Here is a 6,826-nt window from a genome sequence, read left to right on the forward strand (position 1 = left end):
CCCTAAATAGCTGTTAACATCGCAGGGATTTTCTTTGCAGCTGATAACTCAAGGCAAGAACCTTCGGGCTAAAAGCTGACACGGGAGCTCAGGTGTAGCAGCTCACTGAAGCTGTGCTGATGGATAGCTGAGGCTCTGATTTGTAATTAAAGAGCAAAAAACCTGACTTCTGAAAAACAGTTGTGGGATGAAGCTGGAGTCTGCTATGAACTCGATGGCCCTGGAGTTTCAGACAGCAGCTTTTAAATTTTTTCTGTGCAGGGAAGCAGCCTGTCAGAGGTGTGTGCTTCCATCACATAACCAGTCACAACCCATTGCCCACACAGCTGTATCAACAAGCAGAATATTCCAGGCTGAATTTAAAATAAATTAATTCTAGCTAATTTACCTAATCCAGTCACAGCACGGCTCCAGAGACAATTTCATGAGGACAGTCAAAGGAGCAGAAGTGTGTGAACATCCCTAAAACTGAGGATTGTCTGGGGAAACAAACCTCCTTCTGGTGGCTTTCCTAGCAACTAGAAATCACAGAAATCACTCTCACCTGATACCACCAAAAAGCAAACGATGAGAGCCCTTAGACTAGAAGCCAGTTGTGAAGAAAAAAAAGAATTAAAGGAAAATAGAGGCTCTCCTGACACTCACTGTACAGGGCTCCATGTCCATTGGTAATTGCCAATAGAAAATATCTTCCAGAAATTCTTTGTGCCACTTCCACAGCCCCTCATGCTACTGGTTGGTGGTGTGCTGCAAACTTCTTCCTGCCAGACCTCTAAACAATGCACACAGCTGACTCCAACTTAGATTTGACACTTTTCCTCAAGATTAAATGGGCTACTTGCAGAGACAGACAACTCGGTAACTTCAAAGCTCCTGCCTTAGCTAACAAGAAACAAATTGCTTCCCCAGTGACTCCTCCCGAGGGAGTAATGCAGGATAAACCTGTGATATTTGCATTAATTCATCTTTAAACATAAAGCAGAATAGATTCTGTTTCTTTAATAAGTTTTCACATTATTTAAATGGACTTGTTTTAAAAGCCAATAACATGTTTGCTTTGGGAATATTTTGCATTTATATTTACATTTTGGCTGACGGCTCATTATATGGGAAGAGCTGTTGGAACTAAAGCAGTTAGAGATTATAAAGATTCTAGAAAGGATTTACATCTGAGGCCCCTTTGATTGTGATTTCCAGCAATGTTACTTTTCCCCATTTAGTGACATTTAAGGATATTGGGAATCCTTTGGTGACAGAGCGATCCTTGGCTCCTGAGGAGAGAGGGGCTTTGCTGCACCTCTCCTGATTCCTGCTGCCTTTGGAGCAGGTTTGATCTGCAGGTAGCAGAGCACTGCTGAGGGGTGGGATTTCATTTTTACAAAATTATTTAGTTTTTTTCATTTTTGCATTTTTCCCCCTCTTTTTGCAGCGGGGGAAATAAGGATATGGAAGAGTGAAGGGAACACTTCAGAAGAAGGGTAGTTCTTTTCTTGTTTGCTCATAACGAACACAGATTACGAGGTGCTCACTCATTCTGTCCTCTCCGGTTATGTCAAAGTGCTTTGAGACCATTGTTGGGGTATTCCTGCCATACCAAGTCTTGCTTTAGGATTTGTTATCCAGCCATACTCTTCCCTCTGCAGGTGTGGAAGGGACCACATATCACCCCAGTGCACTGCCAGCATTTTAGATTAACCTGACAGCAAAAGTGGACTTCAGTAAAATGCTGGTGGTGGAAGGACCTGAGGCACGACTCAGTTCTGGATGGGAGAGCGGATGCACGCGCAAATCTGTGAGGCCGTGTAAGCTCAGATCTCCATCAAAGTCAAGGAAAACCTTCCTGGTTTTCTCCTCTTGAGCTCCTCTTGAGCCCAAAGAGCTCCCAGGCGCTCACAGCGTTGCTGTCCTGAGAGAACAGAGCTGCTGTGCTGCTGTCACTGCTGACCCAGCCCGCAGCAGCAGCGCGTGGTGTCACACCCATCAGAGGTGACACCCCACTGCCCGAGCGACTGCATCTCTCCCAGCCTTTGCTTTAGCCTCTTATTAGCTGCAAGAAATTAGCTGTCACACAGAAATCACACTGCCTCACAATCCATGGCTTGGGAATGGTATTTGTGCAAAGATTCTCTTAAGGCAGACGTGAGGTTCTGTGTTTTAATAAAGTTCACAACTGAATATTATGAAGTGGTGGGGGAAACCAATACTTTGGTCACTTGGGTAAATACTTTTGAGTTCTTTACTGGCTTTAAGATTTACTGCTTAGCCACTCCAATTCCTATCATGTACAAACGTTTCCTATATTAACAGGAGAAGAGTGATTTGTGGGCAGCAAATGGGAAACAGGACATCAATGTAATGGGGCCATTTGGGGTTAGCATAAAATGACAGAACAGCAGGAAGCAGTTAAAAGCTTCCCTCCCAGCAATCAAAGCCCTGCAATTTTGAGTCTTTTTCTCCAATCAAGTAGTGTATTGATGAGAAACCAGTTCTGATAATGACCTTTCAAAGACCTCATTCTGGCCTTCTGGTGTAAGTCATTTCTCTAACTATGGTGTCCTAAGAGGAGCTCAGCAAATTCATGTCATCTACACAATCACTCGAGATGCATGAGAAATGGCAGGAAGCAAGGGCAAGAGATTTCTTTTCCCTTAACTTGGCTGAGTTGTTTTTTCTTTTTTCCTTTGAAGGCTCCTGATCTCAGCCTTAGTTGCTGGTATTGCTTTTCCTGTGTGCTGCTTCCTCTCCTGTCTGTCCCAGCTCATCGAAATTATGGATGGCCCATCCTTACTAATTCATCAGTCCTCCTGTGACTCAATGCATGAGTTCCTTCCTGTGCTGCATATTTTTAAATCTCATTCTGTAAGGCTGCTCCTAGATCAAGTCACATTCACATTTCATTCCAAGCTTTATTTTCAATTAATATCACTTTTTTGGCAGTGCTGAAAAGAAACTCTCATTTTTCTTTCAAAGGCAGACATGGAGTGTGGAATGCCAGATTTCCTAGATGGGAAATGGTAGCTCCAAATCCTGCTAAAGTAAGGAGATGTATTTTATTACACAAAAATACACATTCAACTGATGACAACAAACCTGCCAGCACAGACCATGCTACTGGAAAATCAGGACAACACATGTATTCCAGCTGATATTCCTGACCATTCCACAACCTGCTTTTAGAGCTCCAGTTTTCAGTTGTGAGCCTCTGCCTTTTCCCAGGGCTCCAGAGCCAGTGATACCCATGATCACCATGACTGCTTTGCTGGGGAGTTCTGTCTGTAAAATGGGATGAAAAATGACTGCCATGAGCTGGTAGGAACCCCAACTTCTAAATATCTCATGTTGCACTCCAGCGGTTTTTAAAGCTCCTAATACCCGCTGAGAAATGCCGTGAAATGCTGACCTGGTATGAACTCCCTCTGTCAGTTCACATTTGTCCAAACCCTCAGCAGGCGTTCTGCCAGATCTGGGATCATCCATCCCCCTGCAGCTGGCAGAAGGGTGACACAGAAATCACAGCGCTTGCAGAGGCCACACTGTGTGCCCCAGCTAATTCACCACAAAGGCAGCATGGTGAGCTCATACCCAGCTCACACCAAGTCAGGACAAGCGTTTGATAAGGGAACACAGCACCTTGCCACTGCCATCCTGGAAACACAGCGAGCTGCAGGGAAAGCTTCCTCTCCCAGCTGTGTCTCGGGACTCCTGCCCTTTGCCATCTTATTGCGAGCCAACAAAGATCCTGTGTAGAGGGGTGAAGGAGAGTGATCAGTAGGACAATTACAGACTATACTTGGAAATTATTTTCCTAAGCAGGGTCAACCAACCTGCTCATCCCCAGGCACTGAGGAGGAAAAACCTCTAATGTAGCACATATTGTAAAGGAACTACCGAGTGAAGCATGGAGGACAAAGGCAAAAACACACACGGACTGTATTCTAAGGCAGCAAAACAAATTCTGCCTTTGTAGGGTCTAGGGAAGTCTTGAGCATAATCAACTTTTGAAAATCATTTAAATAGTTGTCATGACTCTGTTCTTACCTTCTGTCTGTTGATTTGGCTCCCACGATGCCTGAATAGCTCTCCTGAAGCCAGTTTACTGTCTATTGTCTGCGCCTGATGAGAGCTGTTATTTCTGATTAGATACTTTCCCTCTGTATTCCAGATCTCTGCCCTTCATTTCTCTCCCTCAGCACATTTCTCCCTCAGCACTAGTGGTACTGATGTGAGTACCACTCCTAGCATGCCCTGGTGGGTAAGAACAAAAGCAAGAACACCTCAGCCTAAGGCTGCAACCAAGGGACCATAACCTCACATCTGGAAGTGCCTTCATGTTGTGCTACTCCCATGCTCTGGAAGTTCTACGGCATTTAGTATTTCTGAGCTAAATACATTTCCATCATTCTTTTATTCATAAAACGCCCCACTGCAAAAACAAGCCAGACATGCCAGGCTCCAGCTCCCTGTGAATTTGTTTTATAGCATCACAATTTCCTACAAACAGAGCATTAAAGAAAGAGATGGTTCCATGTATGTTTTTAAGGTAGATGCAAGCTCTGTCTTCCAGCACCTCCCCTGAGCCCACTGGGACTACTGACTCTGGAAAGGCGGAGGCATAAATTAGTCTTTGCAGAATCACAACTCTTATACCCTATCAAAAAAAGTGAATTAATGCTCATTTTCCCTTCTAAGCACAACCAGCAACTGGCTGGAGAAAACTGAAATACATCTGTACCCACACAAGAATTATCCTGCCTCTCATGCCACACTAGGCCAGCATTCAGCACATCCAGGGCAGCTTGCGAGCAGCTCACCAAAACACCGGGGTGTCCCACCCTCCCTCAGCCAGTCTTCTCCCACCACGTGTTTCCAGCACCCCCAGTCTCAGCAAAAGGGGAATCTCTGGGTTCTGGGCACATGGAAGCCTCTGGCACAGAGCAGGAATGGGCAGCTCGGGGGAGAAAAGAGCTGGAGAATCTCCCAGAACAACAAGAAAACAAAATGGGATTCTCAGCTGTGAAAAATCACAATCACATGCCATTCAGCAGCCCAGCCACAACCCTCCATCACCAAGGGTGTTGTGATACAGGATCCCAGCTCTCTGGCTCACAAAATCACCTTGCTCCACCACTGCCTTCACACGGGGGGTCCCCAGGGCACTTCATCCCTCCGCTCCCTCGCAGCTGCTGGGGTTTGACACCATGCTCAGCATGTGGCTGCTGCCAGCACGAGGCAACACAAGGTGTTTTTCCCCCAAGGAAGTGGAAACCCTTCCTCTCTGCACAGCCACAGCAACCCCTCTTGGATTCCTCTCCATGCAAGCCCCTGGCTGCTGTCAGGCTAAAACCAGGAATGGCTGTTTTTGAAACGCCGGTGCTCCCCAAGCAGCACTTAACATCCCTGTGAAGCTTTAAAATGAGATCTAGAAAATTGCACTCGCTACTATCTGTTGAAGTGTAAACCCCATTGGACCAGGGTGAAGGATTCCTGAAGGCCAACTATGTTATCTTTGTCTATAGAAAACAATTAAAAAGCTGATTTTAAAATGCTACAATTAAAGGCTTAATATAAATGAATTTCTGATGCTATCAACAAGCGCACAGACTTCAAGAAGCTCTTTCAAAATACCAATGCCTTCAAGCAAAAAAGCTGGTTTTGTTTTTTCTTCATGGTGAAGGGACTATGGGCAATTTACACACACTTTCTAATCTTAAAAGTACTTTATCTGTGCTAAGCATCTTATGCGCTATGAATTCTATATACAGATTGTAAAAATATACATAAAGCCTTGTACAAATTTACCGTTCTGTCTATAGATTCATGGCTGAAGATAAAGCATTCTAGCAGAAAAGCTTGGGGGCAGGCAGACAAAATCTGATGAGCAGGAGTTCTGTAAAATTTAATAGAAACATTTCTACCTTTATTTTAGATAATCAGATTACAGTGGGATTTAAAAATTAATTTCCCTTTCTTTGGCAGTTTTATGCTGTGTTTTGGGAATAATCATACAAAATGAACACTACAAATGAAAATCCTGGGTTTATTGAGGTCACTAGGGCAACTCCTACTGATTTCAGTTGGGCCAGGGACTCATTTTATGAGGAAGTCTTGGGGAGAAAATAAATTCAGACTTCTAGAAACAGAGCAGCATGCCAAAAACCCTTTTCTTAATTTTATTTTGAACATGGCCACTCTGCCATCTGAGAAAGCAGCTCCTTCCCTTGCCTTCAGGAAATCAGCAGGTACTCCTGCTGCCACTGATTCCCTGCAAGCATGGAAGGACAGGCTGGCTTTCAAATCCGCTGCTTTTTACCGTGGCCAAGTACTGCTGGGGGGTTCAGCTGCCCATCGTGTCTCACCCTAGGCCAGGATCTCAGCTTCCAACAAGTGCTGAGCTTGGGAAGTCCCAAAGGCTCTCCAAGCTTCCTTAAGCTTGTCCTGGGCTGTAGGATAGCTATTCTTACTAGGCCAGGAAATTTGAGGTTCCTACACTTGAGAGCTGAGTGTTCAGAGCCTGTTTTAGACAGGATCTTGTCCTGATGAGAGGCAGCAGCTGCGTGCTCCTGAGGAGTTTCCAGCTACGTGGGAGCAGGGAGCCTTCTCCACCAAGCAGGATATTACCTGCAAGACAAACAACTGAGTGCACCTCTTGGGGTCCAGCTCCTCCCAAACCCAGAAACACCCTAGCACTTTTTCCTTCCACTTCAAACTTCTTTTTCTTTTGCTGGCACAAATACACACGTGATTCTCTGCCTCACCAAACACGGTGCAATAGACTGCTCTCCCTAAAATCAATTTCCAAAGCAATTGTCCTATCACTCCTGTCATA

The sequence above is a fragment of the Poecile atricapillus genome, chromosome 3, assembly GCF_030490865.1.
Source record: "Poecile atricapillus isolate bPoeAtr1 chromosome 3, bPoeAtr1.hap1, whole genome shotgun sequence".
Taxonomy (NCBI): domain Eukaryota; kingdom Metazoa; phylum Chordata; class Aves; order Passeriformes; family Paridae; genus Poecile; species Poecile atricapillus.